The sequence below is a fragment of the Hyla sarda genome, chromosome 4, assembly GCF_029499605.1.
Source record: "Hyla sarda isolate aHylSar1 chromosome 4, aHylSar1.hap1, whole genome shotgun sequence".
Lineage (NCBI taxonomy): Eukaryota > Metazoa > Chordata > Amphibia > Anura > Hylidae > Hyla > Hyla sarda.
In genome coordinates, this window is record NC_079192.1 from 240,967,795 (window position 1) to 240,988,492 (window position 20,698).

Here is a 20,698-nt window from a genome sequence, read left to right on the forward strand (position 1 = left end):
TCATGCCATTGTTTAGTATGTAAATGGTCCTACTTGTCCTCTGCCATATCACCATACTCCAGTAAATCACCTACGGGGTTAATATGCCATATAATGACTCCAGAATTCATAAAATCCACAAAGCTAAAGCCTGATTATTTAATAAAGCTCTAAACCATCTCATAAGAAGGCCGCAAATGTGAAGCCTTCATTTATGCCTAGTGGTGCCGGACTACGTAGTCGCCAAATCCATTTGGCCTCTTCTTGCAACAAGCGTGTGTCAATATTCCCCTTCTTTGGTCCCAACTTAAGTTGGCACAGGCCCGCAAACTTCAGTTCTTGTAGGCTACCTCCTTGAAACACATGGACGTGCCTAGCTAGAGGTGTATCCTTTCTTGTTCTATTGTCAATCATATGTTACAGTATCCTATGATGGAATTCCTGTGTGGTTTTTCAAAACATATACTTTCGAGCAGGAGCACTGGGCAATGTAGATAATATTTTTGGAGCCACAGTTGATTAACTCGCTTATCTGTAATACCAGTTGGTCAACAGGGTTTGTGATCTCCTTGGTTTTATGAACATTAGGGCAGAAGCTACAGTGGCCACACGGATATGTGCCCACCGTACCCCTACTCAGCCAGGTCCTACCTCTCTGATCCATCTGTAGGTAACTGTGATCCTTTAGGCTAGGGCCTTTACGGAATGTTACACTCGGTGCCCCGCCAATAACTGGTAGCAGATCAGAGTCCCTTGACAGTAAATGCCAATGCCGCGGTAATATCGACATGACCTAGTCTGTCTGGCCATCATAGGTACCTATACATCTTACTTTTTTGAAAGTATATTTTTTAGGGATCGACCGATTATCGGTATGATCGATATTATCTGCCGATAATCACGATTTTGGGCATTATCTGTATCGGCAATTACCTTGCTGATAAGCCGATAATGCCCCGCCCGCACCGCGTACGCCCAACCACGTCGCACCCACCACGTCGCACCCCCCACCGTTGTGCTGGGCGGTATACCGGTATGGATTTTTGCCCATACCGCTATACCGGTCGGGCCCCTCCCTCACCCTCCGAGGCAATAAAACAAATTAAACTTACCCGTAATGGGGGTGGCCCGGGCCATTCTTCCTTCCTGTAGTGTCTGGGGGTGTTCCGGGTGAACCGGTCCGGGCTGTCCTTCTTCTCCGGCGGTCATCTTCTCCACTCCGGGCAGGCTCCGGCCTAGTAGCTGCATAGACGCCGCTACGCCGTGATGTCAGGTGCGTCGCTGCGCACGGGCGTCACTGCGCAGCGGCGTCTATGCAGCGTACTAGGCCGGAGCCTGCCCGGAGTGGAGAAGATGATCGCCGGAGAAGGACAGCCTGGACCGGTTCACCCTTCACCCGGAATGCCACCGGACACTACAGGAAGGATAGATGGCCCGGACCACCCTGACAGGTTGGGGGAGAGAAGCTGGTGGTGGCCACTGCAGTGCATTGATTTAAAGCGCCCGCTTTAAATCAATGTACTGCAGCGGTGTCGAGGGGGGATAAATAGCCGATAACTTATACCGGAATATCGGTATAAGTTATCGGCTATCGGCCCTAACCTCCACTGATTATCGGTATCGGCCCTAAAAAAACGATATCGGTCGATCCCTAATATTTTTCTCTCGGTTCAGTTAGTAATGTATTCCTATCGGATTGGCATGCTCTATGAAATGCCTTCTTCACGTATTTACAAGGATAACCTCTTTGTCAATATTTCTGAAAGAGGTTGGCGCTCTCACGTATAAAATTGGGCTCTTCAGAACAATTTCTCCTAGCCCTGAGGTACTGGCCAACCGGGATACTCTTTTTCAGAGCTCCCGGATGTCAGTTCCCCCAGTGTAACAGAGATGTCGGCTTGCAGTAGATATTCATTTGGATTTGATTCTGTGGGTCAATATAGATGGTCAAATCAAGAAAATGTATAGACCTCCCGCCAATCTCTCTGAGGTAAAGGCCATACCTATATAGTTACATTTCAATTTGTTAACAAATTCTTGGTATTGCCCCATCCCATAAAATAAGGACATCTATATAGCTTCCATAAAATAAAATGTGCTCGGTGAACAAACTCAAATCATCCGAAAAAAATATGTGCCGGGAAAAGTTAAAGTTCCCTGTGCGCATTATCTGACCTGTGCGGCGCAGGAGAGTGACGGTGGTTCGGCAGAGCACCGCTTCTATGACGGTAATCACTGACGCAGGAGGGATACCTGGCGTGATAGGTGAGTCCAGATACATGACCCAGGTAGTAATCAATAGATGTGGGATCTGATTGGATAGGAACTTTGGAATTTTGTAATGGCAAATGTGAATGGCTCTAGAGGTTGGGCACAGGAAAGTGATGCATACAGGAATGGTTAGAAATACTACCTCCGCCATATTGAAACCATCATTTCCACTCTTGCCTCTTGAGAATGGAATACATACTGCTTATGCTGGGCCACGTGATTCTATATGAGGGAGTGTTAACTCCCTATATCTTTACAGCGGACACTCTGTTCTGGCATCTATTTTAACATTTTGTTGGGGATTATAGATTTTAAGAGTAACTATACAATAAAGGAAATTAAGATTAGTTCAGGGCCCCTTACTGCCCTAGGGTAATAAGGATCTTTATAAGTGGTAAAATGTCATGACTGGGTCCTTTTGGTTTAAGAGAGGATGTAGGTGACTCAGGTTCCAGTCTGCAGTTGGGGGGAGGGGACGGTTATTGTCATGGCAGGAACAGTAAAAACCTCCAGAAGAGGCTAGATTCTGTGCCAGCAACCACAGCCTCTTTTGCTTGTCTCCCCTTTCTCTTTGAAACCCAAGACATTATTGAAAGATTGACTCTTTTTTTATTTTCATCCCAGAATGGGCGGCTTCAGTGATAACTGACCATACAAGTGTGCCTGTGATTGATGCCATGCAGTGGCATCCATCACTTTTTTTTTCTATGTTGCAGTTTTTTATTTTATTTTTTGCACAGTGTTTCTTTTGCATATTTTTTTTTCTACTAAGCAAATGCTCTTTTCCAAACAAATGCAGTTTTACACTGAAAAGCATGAAGATGAACCACAGCTTGCTTTACAATGCATTCTTCACTAGTATAGCAATAGGGAATGGAATAATGATAGCAAAGCTTACATTGTGTGGGACATTAAAAAAAAACTCAATGCCAAAGTGTCTACTGTCACTTGATTGCTATAAAATGTCCACAGTTTTCTTTTACTAAACTGTTTATTGATTCCAACATCTGTCCACCCTTTTGTGTACCAAACATCTAATGTAAGGTTACAGATTGCCCTCATTTGCAATGTACAATATAAGTCAAGATGGAAAGATAGGTAAAAGTGGAGGCCATGTCCTTTGGTTGTCAGTGTTGTTTTTTTTTTTTTTTTTTTTTTTTTTTTTTAAGCCATTGTAAAAAAAAAAAAACTGCCATGTTAAAGGAGTACATGTACTCCAGTGCAGGAACACTTTTCTGTTATCCAAAGGAAAGGGTATAAGTGTCTGATCGCAGGGAATATGACCGCTCGGACCCCCCTGCGATCTCCTGCCAGTCACCCTGCCAGTCCCCAGGAATGGGCATATCGGCGGCTTACACGCCCCTTCCATGTATTTCTATGGGAGAGCCAGAATACCCGAATGCTGTATTTCTGACTTTCTTATAGAGATACATTGTTGTAACCCCCACCATCAGACATTTATCCACTATTCTTTGGATAGGGGATAAGTGTTTCTGCACTGGAATACTCCTTTAACATACACTTGAAATTTTTTCTGTACCATAAACATTCACACATTCACGCCTCTGGACACGATAGCCAATTCTGACTTGAGAAGTGGTGCTGTGAAGTCATTTTGTTAGTCTTGGCGCAAATCGTGAGTCTGTATGATAAATTATGGGAACGTTGGCCAAAAAAAAAACCTAAAACATAAGTGACTTGAATAATTACATACAAAACAACTTCATTGATAAATCTCCCCCTATGTGTTTTTAAAAATTTTTTTATATTGAGAGAGAAAATAACACAATCTCTAACACTCTTCCATACCCTTTTTCAGTATACTGATGTAAAATGGCCATATAAGGGCCAATACTAAAGTCTTTAGGCCTACAAAAGGCTTAATAAGTGTAAACAATGAAACTTATTTGAGAGAATGACCCAAAATTGCATTAAAAAGGGGTCACTGTGCATAATGTATGGTGGACCAAAAATCTGTGACACAAAATCCAATCTGGGGGTTGGGCTTCTCAACAATGTGGTCTTTTGGAAAGATTTCACTGTATATTTTTTATGTTCATCCTTTTCGTCCTTTTTTTTCATGGAATATAATTTTGCTATAAAACTTGTTAAATAAATGCATTGAACTTGGATTATTTTACTTAGAAAGAGAACAAAGCTTCACACTGTACATAATGAACAGATGAACACATCTATCTCTACAGTCTTTGTAGCACAAATCAGAAAAGCTGTTCTGTAATCTGTCTAATGAAAAGAAGTAGCGGCATTATACGTAACACAGCTTTCTAAAGTTTCTGGCCTCACGACTAAAAGAGAAATCTTTTTAAATGATTTGCATTATGACTAAAAATAATTAGACAGGAAGAAATTGCATTGTGGGATCTGTACAGTTGATCCTCTTCCCCTAAAGAGAAAGGACGTTGAATAAAGCACAAACATCACTCTCCCACCGATGACAACTGTCGGGCAGAAATCCTTAGCCAACGCTCTGCTCCTGCTGAGCACAGCTGATCACGCTGGTTACATTACATTATGTCTGAATGGAAACCTATTTAACAGAAAACACAAGGAAATGAGCCCAGTGCATCTAATTACACCGTTTCCCGAAAAGAAATAGAAAAACTAATGCCCACCCCAAAGAATTCACTACAAAAGTAAAGGTTCTTCAGAAAGAAACTGAATTGTTTCAGCTGATTTCATAGCAGCGATTCTATGTTAAAGGGGTATTCCAGGCAAAAACTTTTTTTATATATCAACTGGCCCTGGAAAGTAAAACAGATTTATAAATTAATGCTTGCAACAAGAAACAGCGTTCGGCACAGCCAGCCAAACAGCCAAAAACCGCTCCTTAGCAGAAACAGGTGTGTACAAGCGCCACCTCCAGTGAGGTGTTCAGCCTGGACAGAATCATAAATCAGACGTGTAGAAGAATGTGAGCGGCACTCACCACGTCCAGGTAGCGACAAACTTCTTTATTTCTTAAAGTGCAGTTAGGACATACAGGTGCAGGGAGACGGGAACGCTGGAAAATCCGGTAGACTGGTCACAGCCGTATCGTGCTTCCGCACTTCGTCAGACCATCTCGTCCACTGAGGGCTCTCCAGGTAAATACCTGTGAGGCTCCACCCGTGGGCGGTCATTTCTGTAGTTACATATAAGTGCAAGTGCAAAATTACAAAACATTAAAAAACGTTTAAAAACAGAAATAAACCAGGATTAGCTATACAGTGGCAATCATATAGTCAAAGAAATATACTTAAATCAAGTTTATCGTTCAAGCCGAGGTCTCCTTGTGCGTTCGTACGCATTATCCATCGGGCCTCGGCTTGAACCAGCAACTTGCGTCTGTCAGAACCGTCTATGCTGTCAATTCTTTCTATACCGAAGAATCTTAGATTTTGGGTTACCTGCACCCACCGTTCCTGTCTCCCTGCACCTGTATGTCGTAATTGCACTTTAAGAAATAAAGAAGTTTGTCGCTACCTGGACGTGGTGAGTGCCGCTCATTTCACATTCTTCTACACGTCAGATTTGTAAATTACTTCTATTAAAAAATTTTAATCCTTTCAATAGTTATTAGCTTCTGAAGTTTTCTGTCTAACTGCTCAATGATGATGTCACGTCCCGGGAGCTGTGCATGATGGGAGAATATCCCAATAGGAACTGCACAGCTCCCGGGACGTGAGTCATCAGAAAGCAGTTAGACAGAAAAAAACAACTCGACTTCAGAAACGAATAACTATTGCAAGGATAAAGATTTTTTAATCGAAGTAATTTACAAATCTGTTTAACTTTCCGGAGCCAGTTGATATATAAAAAAAAGTTTTAGCCTAGAATACCCCTTTAAATCAGACATTGTTTAATAAGTTCTTACATGCAGTTAGGGTCTATTCACATGGAAATTCTAACGTGTGAATAGACCCTAACTGTTTTTTATGTGTTGGATCAGCAGTTTATGCTGCAGACTTCTGCCTACTATCTCTGGCATATGGGTAGCTATTATTCACAGCTATATAAAATTGTATAGAAAGATAGAATGTGTTACCAGATGAGAACCATTTAGCTCAACTAGTCTGCCCAATAGCACTGTTCTTTCTGTTTCTTGGTCACACGGACACACCTCCCAGTCACATGCAGAGAGAGAACCTTCCCACTTCTCCTTTATGTTCGAGACGTGATTGGTTGAGTCTATGCTAATAGAGTTGGAAACATAATCTAGTAGAAGTGAATTTATGTCAGACACACAGAAGGTTTCACCATTATTTATAGAGATGAGCGAACTTACAGTAAATTCGATTCGTCACGAACTTCTTGGCTCGGCAGTTGATGACTTATCCTGCATAAATTAGTTCAGCCTTCAGGTGCTCCGGTGGGCTGGAAAAGGTGGATACATTCCTAGGAAAGAGTCTCCTAGGACTGTATCCACGAGCTGAGAAGTTCGTGACGAATCGAATTTACTGTAAGTTCGCTCATCTCTAATTATTTACACCCCATAACATTATATGGAATCTATTATTGGTCCCTGTGTGTAATTTATTTTTTATTTTATTTTTTTCATTTAATGTCACGGAGTTGCAGGAAATGTATTAAAGGCAACCTGTTAGTATATATCTCCCCCCCCCCCCCCCATATAACTGTTGGCAACATGTTTTATAGGGTAAAACAAGTTTTCTTTCCATGTACCAATGTCCTGCATATCCTCACCGAAATCTTGCGCAGGCCCAGAAGCAGCTCTATCCCTGCACATGAAACAACTTTTGGGCATCACAAGATTTCAGTCATTTGAGGGAGCAGAGTGGTGATGTCAGCAGTGCCCAGGCTGTCAATCACACTGGAGAAGGCATGAATACAGTGCAGAACCGCCATGACTACCTGAGGATGCCACACACCCCTGGGACTTTTTGGGGCTCATCTGCATACAGCATGGGACATTCTCGATCATAGACACCATGCAGGACACCTGACATGGTGAGAAAACTTCTATTTTACCCTAAATAACATGTTGCCAACAGTTATATAAGTTAGAATATGCTGATGTGTTCCCTTTAAAATTTTAGTGAATCCAGGTAGAGAAAACAGACATGGCCGCACATCCACAATTTTATATTTTGATTTAATTGCTTCTCAGCATAAATTCAAAACTAACAGGTTGTTAGTATACATTTTGATCAAAAGGTACAAACCCACTTGCCACCTTCGGGCTACCTATTAAGAGTGGGTCCCTATCGTCCCTAGCATAAAATGGTGTAGCACTAGGCGACGACCACCACCGATGCGACACCAGTGCTCACAGGGGCAACGACCCACTGGCAGAGTGACCCCAATGCCACTCAAATCAGTCCCTGGGCTGCACCCCCCCCCCCCCACAGACATGGTGCCACGGCAGCAACGGACGCTGTACAGCACCACACTAGTGTGAACAAGGTGTAAACGCTCGCTCACCATGTGCTCCCAGACTGGGAGGCTGCCAGAAAATGAAATGGCCCTGTGTAGCTACCTGCTACTTTTATACAGGGTTGGGCTGAGGGGGTGGGGCGGAGTGCAGGCCTAGTGAAAAAAATGGTGAGAAAACTTTTATTTTACCCTAAATAATGTATTGCCAACAGTTATATGTTAGAATATGCTGACGTGTTACCTTTAAAATTTAGCATGATGTATGGTAAATTTTGTAGGTTGTCGTAAGATTAATAACTTATTCAAGAGTTCTTCTTGGGATGATGTAAATTTGCGAATATTTCTATGCTTTACTTTGTATATTTGCAAAACTAACTTTCACACTTCAGAAATTTCTGAGCACTGCATGCAGAACTATTGGAATTCATCCAGCAAGTTAATTTTACAAGGAGGGCTTAAAAAAAAATAAAAAAATAAAAAATAAAGAGAAAACATTTAATCCAATATCTAGTCAAAATCCAATAATTAATTCCCCTTTTTACATTCTTTTATTATCATTATTATTAAAGAATCCAAATCCAAGCACATTCTTTACATCATTTTGCATGGGAGGTAGCTTGCTTCTAACTTACTAGACATTAAATGGCATGAAAAAAGGAAAATAAGCCATGAAATGCACTGATAGGGATAAATACGTGGATAAGTTCCTCTCAAGAAGGCGCTGGTACCCGGGGATGAAGATAAAGTTCTTTATTGGCAACGCGTTTCGATCCCGAACCGGGATCTTCGTCAGGCATAGTCGCGTGACGAAGATCCCGGTTCGGGATCGAAACGCGTTGCCAATAAAGAACTTTATCTTCATCCCCGGGTACCAGCGCCTTCTTGAGAAGAACTTATCCACGTATTTATCCCTATTGCTAATTACCGGACTGACAGGCGTCACACCGGGCTTGTTCCTCGTGGCAGCGGTTTCCCTTGATCTTCCATATACAGACGCTACTGTAGGTGTTGTGCTCTGAGCGCAACACCTAGGGGTAAGAACCCATCTTTACGTTAACCCTTTATCATTGTAAAACGGTCCTCACTAGGGGCGCACCTCCTGTGTTTTTTTCTCGTTTATATTAATTATATGAAATGCACTGATGGATCTCTCTAAAAAACCCTATGGTACAGCCACATAACATATGTTCCGTCCCACAAAAAAGAACAATTATCAAATGTCAGAATGTAACAACGCTTATTTAACAATTACCTAAAGAGATAGAATGCTTTAATGTTTCATATCTTATAGTTGTAGATATACGGCTCCACCTTTTAGGTGTTACCCACATTAATATTCATTTCTGATAAAAGTCCCTGAGTTTTTTCCATGTATTGGAAGGAAGTGTTTTATCTAAAAAAGCTGCCTTCAGTTCAGTAAAGAACATAGAAAAGACTGTTTTTCCAGTGCCTTGTCTCATAGGAGTCTGTGAATGTTTACTCTTTACCATTTTTACAGTAGGGGTGACATTAGTGCATGATGATACATGTAAAGGAAGGGAATCTTGTCAGCTGTAAGGAATGCTTAGGCTTTCTGCTAGAAATTTTTGTATAGATTGTAAAATATGTTTTAGTGTATTTCGTGTATTGATTGCCCTCTATTACCCCCACGTGATAATATTCGTTTTTTAATGTCACTAAGTTACACAAAGAATACTCAGAACAATATAGTCTAAAGAGAAATAATGTTACCACCTGTAGAGGAAGGAGGTAAAGCAGTAACAGCTTGACATAGCAGCTTAACCCCTTAACAACCATGGACGTATATTTACGTCCATGGTCTGCTCCCGTTATAAGCTGTCAGGAGCTGACCGCACTTCGTACCTGCTTGGTCCCAGTTGCTGTCAGCAACCAGGACCCACTGCTAATATTGGACATTGCCGATCAGGCTGATGTCCGGTATTGACCCTTTAGACATTACGATCAAAGTTGATCGCGGCGTCTAAACCAGGAGAAAATGCTGCCGGTTAGCTCAGCGGAGCTGTTCGGGACCACCGCGTTGAAATTGCTGCGTTTCGCACAGCTGACAGGACAGCGGGAGGTGCCTTACCTTGCTCCTCGCTGTCCGGTCATTACTCCATTGCTCCAATCCAGGCTGGAGCAATTGAGCACAGATTACACTGATCAGTGCTATGCTATGGCATAGCATTGTTCAGTGTATGCAATCAAAGGATTGCATGTAATATTCCCCTATGGGGGCTAAAAAAAGTGTAAAAAAGGGAATAACTGTGATTTACCTCCTTCCTGAATAAAAGTTTCAATCACCTCCCCTTTTCCTATTTAAAAAAAATAATATATGTAAATATCGCTGCATGCGTAAATGTCCAAACTATAAAAATATGTTAATTAAACTGCACAGTCAATGGCGCACAATTGTGTATTTTTGGTCTCTATGTATAAAAAGTGATCAAACAGTCACATCAAAACAATTACGGTACCAATAAAAATTTCAGTTCATGGTGCAAAAAAGTGAGCCCTCATAGCACCCTGTATGTGGAAAAATAAGGTTATAGGGGTCAGAAGATGACAATTTAAACATACTAATTTTGGTGCATGTAGTTATAAATTTTTTTAAGTAGTAAAATAAAAAAAATAAAAAACGATTATAAATTGGGTATTATTGTAACCGTATGGACCTACAGAATAAATATATGGTGTCATTTTTACCGAAAAGTTCACTGTTTAGAATTGGAAGCCCCAAAATGTACAAAATTGCTTTTTTTTCCAATTTTGCGATGTGCTTCTTTTTGCGGTGCTCCTTTGTTGCTGTTGCTGTGTGTTTTGGGTCATTGTCATGCTAAAATACCCATTTTCAATACCCCACTTGAGGGTAGGAGGTTCTCTCCCAAGATCTGACACTATTTGGCCCCATCCATTGTCGCTTTGATGCGATGACGTTTTCCTGTCCCCTTAGCAGAAAAACACCTTTAAAGCAAAATGTTTCCACCTCTATTTTGGATGGTAGGGATGGTGTTCTTTGGGTCTTGGGCAGCATTTTTCCTCCTTCAAAGTTGACTTAAAGGGGTTATCAGGGAATCGAAAAACAGAGATAATTCCATTCAAAAACTGCTCCCTGTCTGTCCCCAGGTTGGGTGTGATTTTGCAACTTAGTTTCATTGAAGTGAATGGAGTCAAGTTGTAATACCAAACCCAAAGTAGAGACAGATAAGGATCAGTCTTTGGAAGAAATTAGGCCTGTTTTTTAATAACCCTTTAATGCCAAAGAGCTTGAGATTGTTCTCATCTGACCACAACACTTTCACCCAGTCCTACTTTAAATTATTCAGATGTTTATTGGCAAACTACAGATGGGCCTGTACTGGTGCTTCACAGAGTAGTGTGTCACCAACTGTTTTCTTGGTGACTGTGGTCCCAACTGTTCTCATGATCGATGAAATTCTACACGTTGAGATCAAGCATGGAGCCCCCGAGTGAGGAAGATTGATATTTATGTTGTGTTTCTTCAATTTGCTAATAATCACACCAAGTTGTAAACTTCTCATAAAACTGCTTGGTGATGATCTTGTAGCCATTTCAGCCTTGTGTGGGTCTACAATCTTATCCCTGACATTCTTGGGCAGCTGTTTGGTCTTGGTCTAGGTGTGGAGTTTAGAATTATTTTGATTACTTTTTATAGCTCCCTTGGTTCCTGGGTGCTGTACATATAAGGGTTAAAATACATATCACAATGAATATGATACAGAGTAAATGACAGACTGATATAGAGGGAGAGAGGGCCCTTCCTGCAAGGACTTACAATTTACAAGGGGAGGGAAATAGTAGGATTAATAGTAGGTGTCTTTTATACAGGTTTCATGAACCTTTAGAGAGTATAATAGACACCTGGGAGCCCAGAAATCTTGCTTATTTGTTAGTGGGCAAACATACAAGATCATCAATTTTATTTTTATTTTTTTCACTGATAATTTGTCTCCTTAAAACAGATTTTTGCAGTGAATGGAGAGTGAATATTCAATGCAAAGGTTATCTATTATACTATAGATCGCTGTAGTTTGTAGTTTTCACACTCATAGGACATGATGCATTGTGAAGTTTGATATAGAAAAACTTTAAACAAATGAGGGGCAATTTAGCAAAACCTGTGCAAAGGAAAACAGATACTAAGCCTTCTTGGGGCGATATCTTTACATCATTAGTTGTCAAGGTGTTGTACCGTGAAGTTGTATACTCCTTATAGGTCCTAAGGAGATCTCTAAATGCTTTCTTAATTTTGAGTAGCCACATAAAATAAACCAGCATACAAAACAAAAGCTCACAAGCAGGGACATATCAGTATTGACACTATTACAGACAATAGATAATATCCTCTAAAACTTGAAAGCATTCCTGTCGTTTCAAGTGACTTTCCAGGATAAGCTACCATGTGTATACATGAGAAGCAGCACTATTTCTGGCCATTATTTAACTTGTATATAACATTTTGAGAAGATTTGTGCTCTTCAGGCTTCATCTATTATTTTCAGTTCTCCCAGAGTTTTTTTTTGACTAAGCCTAACCTCTATTGTCTCCTCCATACACTGCACACACACAGAGGAGGAGATCATGCACTTCTATGTCTCTGTGCACAGACTAAACAGCAGCAACAGCCTGGAACGCATGATAAAGTGAGCAATCTAAACTGCATCAGATCTTACTCTAGTGCATAAAGCCCTGGACTAAGATCTGATACATAGACTTGTCTCTGCTGTCTTTCTGTAAAAGGTTTTACTTTGTGGCAAACTAAAGAACATGAAAAATGCGAACCTCACACTCCAAACAATATGTTCACGTTACAGTTGACTTGGGCCTCTTAGGGACATAGGGCATACGCCCCCATTCCCGAGTCCTTAAGGTACAGGTTCGCAAGGACTGGACCTGGATGCCTGGTGCAAAGGCCTGGGGGGGGGGGGGGGGTCCTGAGAGATCACCGCAAATCACTAGGCAATTCAGTCCGGCGATTTGCAGCGAATCCGGGTCAATCGGGTCTCTGGTGACCCGGAAAAAAAGGTCGCTTGGGGCCCCAATCACCCCTACCCAGCAGGAATGAGGTGGCACGGGGGCCCACCTCATGATCACATGATTGATTGGTCAGAATGACCGACCAATCACTACTTTTCCAGGCGGTGATCTGTGATGCGATCGGGGAAGGCAGAGGTCCCTTACCTGTCCGGAGGTTGGCGGGGGTCCCCTCAGGAGTGGCAGTGGAGGACTGAAGCAGCGGCAGCGACGGTGCGGGCTGCAGGATACAGCAGAAGGTGAGGCCTTTTTGCTTCTGGCTGTTGCTTAGCAACAACTCCCAGCATGCACAGTCAAAGGGTATGCTGGGAATTGTAGCTATGCAACGGCTTTAGTCACAACTCCAACTCCCAGCATGCTCTTTGGTAGTCTGTGCATGCGGGGAGGGGGGGGGGGGTTGTTATGCAACAGCTGGAGGCACATTTTTTGCTATTCCCAGCATGCTGGGAGTTGTAGTAGTGTGCCTCCAGCTGTTGCATAACTACAACTCCCAGCATGCCCTTTGGCTGTCAATGAATGCTGAGAGTTGTAGTTTTGCAACAGCTGAAGGCATATTGGTTATGAAACAGTTTGTAACCTAACTCAGTGTTTCGCAACCAGTGTGCCTCCAGCTGTTTCAAAACTACAACTCCCAGCTAGCACTGAGAGACCGTACATGCTGGGCACACTGGTTGGGAAACACTGAGATAAGTAAAAAACTCTGTGTTTCGCAACCATTGTGCCTCCAGCTGTTGCATAACTACAGCTCCCAGCATGTATGGTCTGTCAGTGCATGCTGGGAGTTGTAGTTTTGCAACAACTGAAGGTATACAGCCCCCTCCCTCATGTGAATGTACAGGGTACATTCACACGGGCGGGGGTTTACAGTGAATTTCCCGCTGCAAGTTTGAGATGCAGCAAATTTTCCACCGCAGCTCAAACTCCCAGCGGAAAACTCGCTGTAAACCCGACCGCGTGTACCCTAAAAACACTACACTACACTAAAACACTACATACACACCCTTACAACGTTATCCCCCCCACCCTTAATAAAAATAAAAAATGTCTCGTACGGCACGGTTTTCAAAACGGAGCCTCCAGCTGTTGAAAATCAACAACTCCCAGCAAGGCATGCTGGGAGTTTTGCAACAGCTGGAGGCACCCTGTTTGGGAAACACTGCCGTAGGGTATTTTGGTGGCAGAGGCAAGTGTAATGCCTGCATCCGGGTCCATCCCTATGCAAATCCCTAATTTGGGCCTCAAATGCGCATGGCGCTCTCTCACTTTGGAGCCCTGTCGTATTTCAAGCCAACAGTTTGGGGCCACGTATGGGGTTTTTCCGTACTCGGGAGAAATTGCGCTACAAATTTTGGGGGGCTTTTTCTCCTTTTTACCCCTTATGAAAAGGTAAAGTTGGGGTCTACACCAGCATGTTAGTGTAAAAAAAAATGCTGCTCCTTCTCTTCTGAGTCCCGTAGTTCGCCCGCAGACACTTTACATCCACATATTGGGTATTTCCCTACTCGGAAGAAATGGTGTTACACATTTTGGGGGGCTTTTTCTCCTATTACCCCTTGGGAAAATAAAAAATTTGGAGTAACACCAGCATTTTAGTGAAAACAAATTTTTTTTTTCATTTTCACGTTCAACTTTACCAAAAGTTTGTCAATCACCTGTGGGGTTTTAAAGGGGTTCTCCGGTGCTTAAACATCTTATCCCATATCCAAAGGATAGGGGATAAGATGCCTGATCGCGGGAGTCCCGCCGCTGGGGACCCCCGGGATCATGCATGCGGCACCCCGTTTGTAATCAGTCCCCGGAGCGTGTTCGCTCCGGGACTGATTACCTGCGACTACAGGGCGGGCGGCGTGTGACGTCACGCCTGCGCCGGCGTGTGGCGTCACACTCCGCCCCTCAATGCAAGCCTACGGGAGGGGGTGTGATCGCTATCACGCCCCCTCCCATAGGCTTGCATTGTGGGGCGGAGCGTGACGTCACACACCGGCGCAGGCGTGACGTCACACGCCGCCCACCCTGTAGTCGCCCGTAATCAGACCCGGAGCGAACACGCGAACGGGGTGCCGCGTGCGTGATCTCGGGGGTCCCCAGCGGCGGGACTCCTGCGATCAGGCATCTTATCCCCTATCCTTTGGATAGGGGATAAGATGTTTAAGCACCGGAGAACCCCTTTAAGGCTCACGATACCCCTTGTTACATTCCTTGGCAGGTTTATTTTTCCCAAATAGTGTGCCATGTGTTTTTCTTTGTTTGTTTTTTTTTGTGTTCTGGCACTCGAGAGAAATGGGGTTACACATTTTGGGGGCCATTTTCTCCTATTACCCCTTGTGAAAATGAAAAATTTGGGGTAGCACAAGTATTTTTTATTTTCACGTCCAACTTTAACAAAAGTTTGTCAATCACCTGTAGGGTGTTAAGGCTCACTATACCCCTTCTTACGCTCCTTGAGGGGTTTAGTTTCCCAAATAGTGTGCCATGTTTTTTTTTTTTTGCTGTTCTGGCACCATGGGGCTTCCTAAATGCGACAAAAGCCCAATGGCGCTCCTTCTGTTCTGAGACATGTAGTGCGCCAGCAGAGCACTTAACTTCCACATATGAGGTATTTCCTTTCTGGGGAGAAATTGGGCTTCAAATTTTTGGGTTAATTTTCTTCTATTACCCCATGTGAAAATCATTTGTGTTAAAAATCACATTTTTCATTTTCACTCCAACTTCAACACAATCCTGTCAAACACCTGTGAGGTGTTAAGGTTCACTATACCCCTTATGTTCCTTGAGGGGGTGTAGTTTCCCAAATAGAATGCCATGTGGGGGATTTATTTGCTGTTCTGGCACCATAGGGGCTTCCTAAATGCAACATACCCCTAAAAACCATGACTGCAAAATTCGCCCCCCAAAATCCCACAGTTGCTCTTTCCCTCTTGAGCTATGTTGTGAGCCCACAGAGCACTTTACGTCAACATATGAGGTATTGCCATTCTTGAGAGAAATTGGGTTACAAGTTTTGGGGGGCTTTTTCTCCTTATAACTCTTTTAAAAATGAATAAAATGGGGCTACATGAACATGTTAGTGTAAAAAATTGAGATTTAGATTTTTCTCCTCCACGTTGCTGCTGTTCCTGTGAAACACCTAAAGGGTTAACAAACTTTCTGAATGTCATTTTGAATACTTTGAGGGGTGCATTTTCTATAATGGGGGTCATTTAAAAATTAAGATTTTAGAATTTTTTCCTGAAAATTTGTAAAATTGCTGCTATACTTTGAACCCCTCTAATGTCCTCAAAAAGTAAAAACATGTCAACTTTTGCAATGCAATTATAAAGTAGACATATTGTATATGTAAATCAATATATAATGTATTTAGGATGTCCATTTTCCTTACAAGCAGAGAATTTCAAAGTCAGAAAAAGTTTAAATTTTTAAAATTTTCATGAAATTTGGGGATTTTTTTTTACCAAGAAAGGGTGCAAGTAACAACGAAAATATACCCCAATGTTAATCAGAATGAAAAGTAAAAGCATCCCAGAGTTATTAATGCTTCAAGTGACAGTGGTCAGATTTGCAAAAAAAAGTGTCATTAAAGCAGTCTTTGTGAATAGCACCCACATTATTCACAGACTATTTACATTTACATAAAATTTAAATGTCAATAGTCTGTCTTTAATCTATACCAGGGGTCTCAAACTCAAATTATCCGGGGGCCACTGAAGGTAGCAGCTGGGTGAGGCTGGGCCGCATGCGCCCATTACATATAATGCCCTCATCATACGCCCCTCATCATCCACCAGCAACACCCTCCACCAGCAGTAGCACCCCCATCATCCACCAGCAACCCCCCATTCCTCCTACGCCGTGTGGTAATGGCATGAGCTGACGGATGATGGGGGTGCTACTTCTGGGGGTTTCCCACGTTAGGTAGGCAGCAGGTTTCCCACATTAGGTAGGCAGCAGGTTCCCCACATTAGGTAGGCAGCAGGTTCCCCACATTAGGTAGTAGCAGGTTCCCCACATTAGGTAGTAGCAGGTTCCCCACATTAGGTAGTAGCAGGTTCCCCACATTAGGTAGTAGCAGGTTCTCCACATTAGGTAGTAGCAGGTTCCCAACATTAGGTATGCAGCAGGTTCCCCACATTAGGTAGTAGCAGGTTCCCCACATTAGGTAGTAGCAGGTTCCCCACATTAGGTAGTAGCAGGTTCCCAACATTAGGTAGGCAGCAGGTTCCCCACATTAGGTAGTAGCAGGTTCCCCACATTAGGTAGCAGCAGGTTCCCCACATTAGGTAGCAGCAGGTTCCCCACATTAGGTAGCAGCAGGTTCCCCACATTAGGTAGGCAGCAGATTCCCCACATTAGGTAGACAGCAGATTCCCCACATTAGGTAGACAGCAGGTTCCCCACATTAGGTAGTAGCAGGTTCCCCACATTAGGTAGTAGCAGGTTCCCCACATTAGGTAGTAGCAGGTTCCCCACATTAGGTAGTAGCAGGTTCCCCACATTAGGTAGTAGCAGGTTTCCAACATTAGGTAGGCAGCAGGTTTCCAACATTAGGCAGTAACAGGTTCCCCACATTAGGTAGTAACAGGTTCCCCACATTAGGTAGAAGCAGGTTCCCCACATTAGTTACCAGCAGGTTCCCCACATTAGGTACCAGCAGGTTCCCCACATTAGTTACCAGCAGGTTCCCCACATTAGTTACCAGCAGGTTCCCCACATTAGGTGGGCAGCAGGTTCCCCATATTAGGTGGGCAGCAGGTTCCCCATATTAGGTGGGCAGCAGGTTCCCCACATTAGGTGGGCAGCAGGTTCCCCACATTAGGTGGGCAGCAGGTTCCCCACATTAGGTGGGCAGCAGGTTCCCCACATTAGGTGGGCAGCAGGTTCCCCACATTAGGTGGGCAGCAGGTTCCCCACATTAGGTGGGCAGCAGGTTCCCCACATTAGGTGGGCAGCAGGTTCCCCACATTAGGTGGGCAGCAGGTTCCCCACATTAGGTGGGCAGCAGGTTCCCCACATTAGGTAGAAACAGGTTCCCCACATTAGGTAGTAGCAGGTTCCCCACATTAGGTAGTAGCAGGTTCCCCACATTAGGTAGTAGCAGGTTCCCAACATTAGGTAGGCAGCAGGTTCCCCACATTAGGTAGGCAGCAGGTTCCCCACATTAGGTAGGCAGCAGGTTCCCCACATTAGGTAAGTAGCAGGTTCCCAACATTAGGTAGTAGCAGGTTCCCTACATTAGGTAGGCAGCAGTTTCCCCTCATTAGGTAGTAGCAGGTTTCCCACATTAGGTAGCATTTTCGATTACCCCCTCCCCCTCCACACACAGACACATGCACACACAGACAGACACACACACGCAGACAGACACCCACACATGCACAGACAGACAGACAGACAGACACATACACATGCACACACACAGACAGACACATACACATGCACACACACATTGACAGACATACACATGCACACACACATTGACAGACATACACATGCACACACACATAGACAGACACACACACACACATGCGCGCACACACACACACAGACAGACTCATACACATGCACACACAAATAGACAGACACACACACACACACATGCACACACACATAGACACAAGCAGACAGACACCCACACATGCGCACACACACATAGGCAGATAGACAGACACACACACGCCGACAGACAGACACACACACACACACATAGACAACCTTACCTGTCCTGCACTGCGCTTCTCCTCTCCGGAGTAGTGAAGAAAACTGTCTCTTGAAGCGTTCTGTGTCTCGAATAGCTGAGGAAAGTGCTGAGACACTGTGATTGGTTGATGGGGGGGGGGCGTGTGCAGTCTCTGCTCTGCTCAGGACACAGAACTGCTGCAAGACACAGTTTTCTTCACTATTTACCTGGCGCGGGCCACAAACTTTCGTTCCACAGGCCGCAAATGGCCCGCGGGCCGGGAGTTTGAGACCCCTGACTATACTAATGTACACTACTTTTATGTTCAGTAAGTGTAGTTATCTTGTGGCGTATATTACTACTTAATTCAGACAATTTAACTACTGAATAGTAATACTATGAGTTCATAAAATGCTGTTATTGGTTTACAACTCTATTGTGTATTGGGGGGGGGGGGGGGTCACAATTAAAGCTTATCGGACCCTGGGATTATGCCTCAGGTGGTCCGTTGGATTTCACCCCTTTTATGCTTCAGATGCCGAGATCAGTACATCAGTTCTGAAGTGAGGTGGGGTTGGAAGAGAATCCTCCTTCCTGGGTTAGCCCATGGGGAGGATACTTCATTATACACCCTTAGTGACATATACTCATTAAAACTTATTATAAAGCATAACCTAAAGTAAACCCCACATGGCAGAAGGTACAAAGATTAACATTAAAACTATTGTGGGTTTGTTAACCAAGCCTCTGAAAACTACACAAAGGTGGATCCTAAGAGGAATCCTTAAAACAGATTTTGCAATAAATCATATATTTATTTATTTTTATTCGTTTTATTGAAACAAAAATAAAAACCACCAGTTACATGGTTAGACAGTCAATACATAAGAGATAAAGGCAGGGAAATGTAACAAACAATATACATCAATATGCATCAATGATCATCTGACCGCAGAGGTGCAAGTGTTACACAGATTAGACCGGGAACAATGATAATAAATAAAACATACCATACATAACATACATATGTACAAAGAACAAATACCACTGTCCGCCCTGACCCGCCAATAGCATAGAACAAAATGACAAGATGTAAATCATGTCTCCAAGCTGCCTAGGAAGGACAAAATATTACCAAAACATAAAATATGTAAGAATGGCATACAGTACATAAACCATGGATATGGGCACTTAAGCAATTAAGGAGCGCAAGCTCTGTACCTTAGTAGGTGTACATTGAGCAAGAGGAGAAGAACACCAATCACCCCACACACAATAGAATTTTTCCGGACATTTCCTATTCTTATAAACAATTTGCATAAACGGGAGAGTTGCTTTGACCAGCTTCTTCCATTTAGAACACGTCAGGGATCCATCCAACTAAGAGCTACAGTCTTGCAAGCCAGGAAAGAGATTCCCTGAGTAGAGCACGAACAGGGTGGGGCCACACCTCATCATCCAGGGCACCAAACAAGCAAATAAGGGGATCACGGGGGGGGAGTAGGTTGGATAAAAGTGGCCAAGAGCTGCAGGACTTCCATCCAAAACTGTACAACATATGCACAGTCCCACATAAGGTGCCAGAAGTCGGCCCTAGGCGCATGACAGCAATGACATGCTGCTGAGTCAGAACGAGCTAGCAATCTAACCGGGGTAATATAGCTATAGTGAATATAAAGTTGAATCAATTTATTGTTGGCCGCTGGAAAAACCATAGTATGCGATGCCTGAACCTCCTCCCACTCTTCATCAGACATTCCAGGTATATGGTCCCCCCAGCGCCATTCAGCTGGCAAGGGATTTTGAGCAATTTTGGCCTGGATGAGGTGTGTGTACAAAGCAGAGATCAACCCTCTAGGATCTTGGGATTTCAAGACCCCTATCAAGGGGTAGTCTGAGATCGGAGGCTCCTGTAGAGCATGTTGAAGCTGTAGGTATTTATAGAACGAGTCCCTGTTAACACCATAAGATGATTGCATTTGAGTGAGGGACATAAAAACCCCATTAACATACACATCAGATAAGGAGAGAACGCCCACCTCACCCCAAAAGCGGGAGTCCTGAGACCCCAATAAAGCATATTTTACCTCCCAACTTACAGCAACAGGATACTGTTTGCATTGACTAATAGTAGGGAGCTGAAGGGAAGATTTAGAGGTGTCTGAGACATTACATTGCACCCAGTCAGATGTTCAGTATATTACAAAGGAGAGGTCTAGACACAGCAGGATATCTATTTGTAAATATGACATTGTCTCCAGCAATATTAAAAAAAAATTACCTCCCAGAATTCAAATTTTAAACAGAGCCGGTTTGTTGCAAAAA

The 20,698-nt window shown here is 43.3% G+C and overlaps 1 protein-coding gene across 5 annotated transcripts in view; it reads left to right on the top strand.

The window, feature by feature from the left end:
* Nucleotides 1–20,698, top strand: part of TSPAN12 (tetraspanin 12) — a 204,596-nt gene that overhangs the window by 52,889 nt on the left and 131,009 nt on the right. The gene's annotated exons all lie outside the window — the stretch shown is intronic.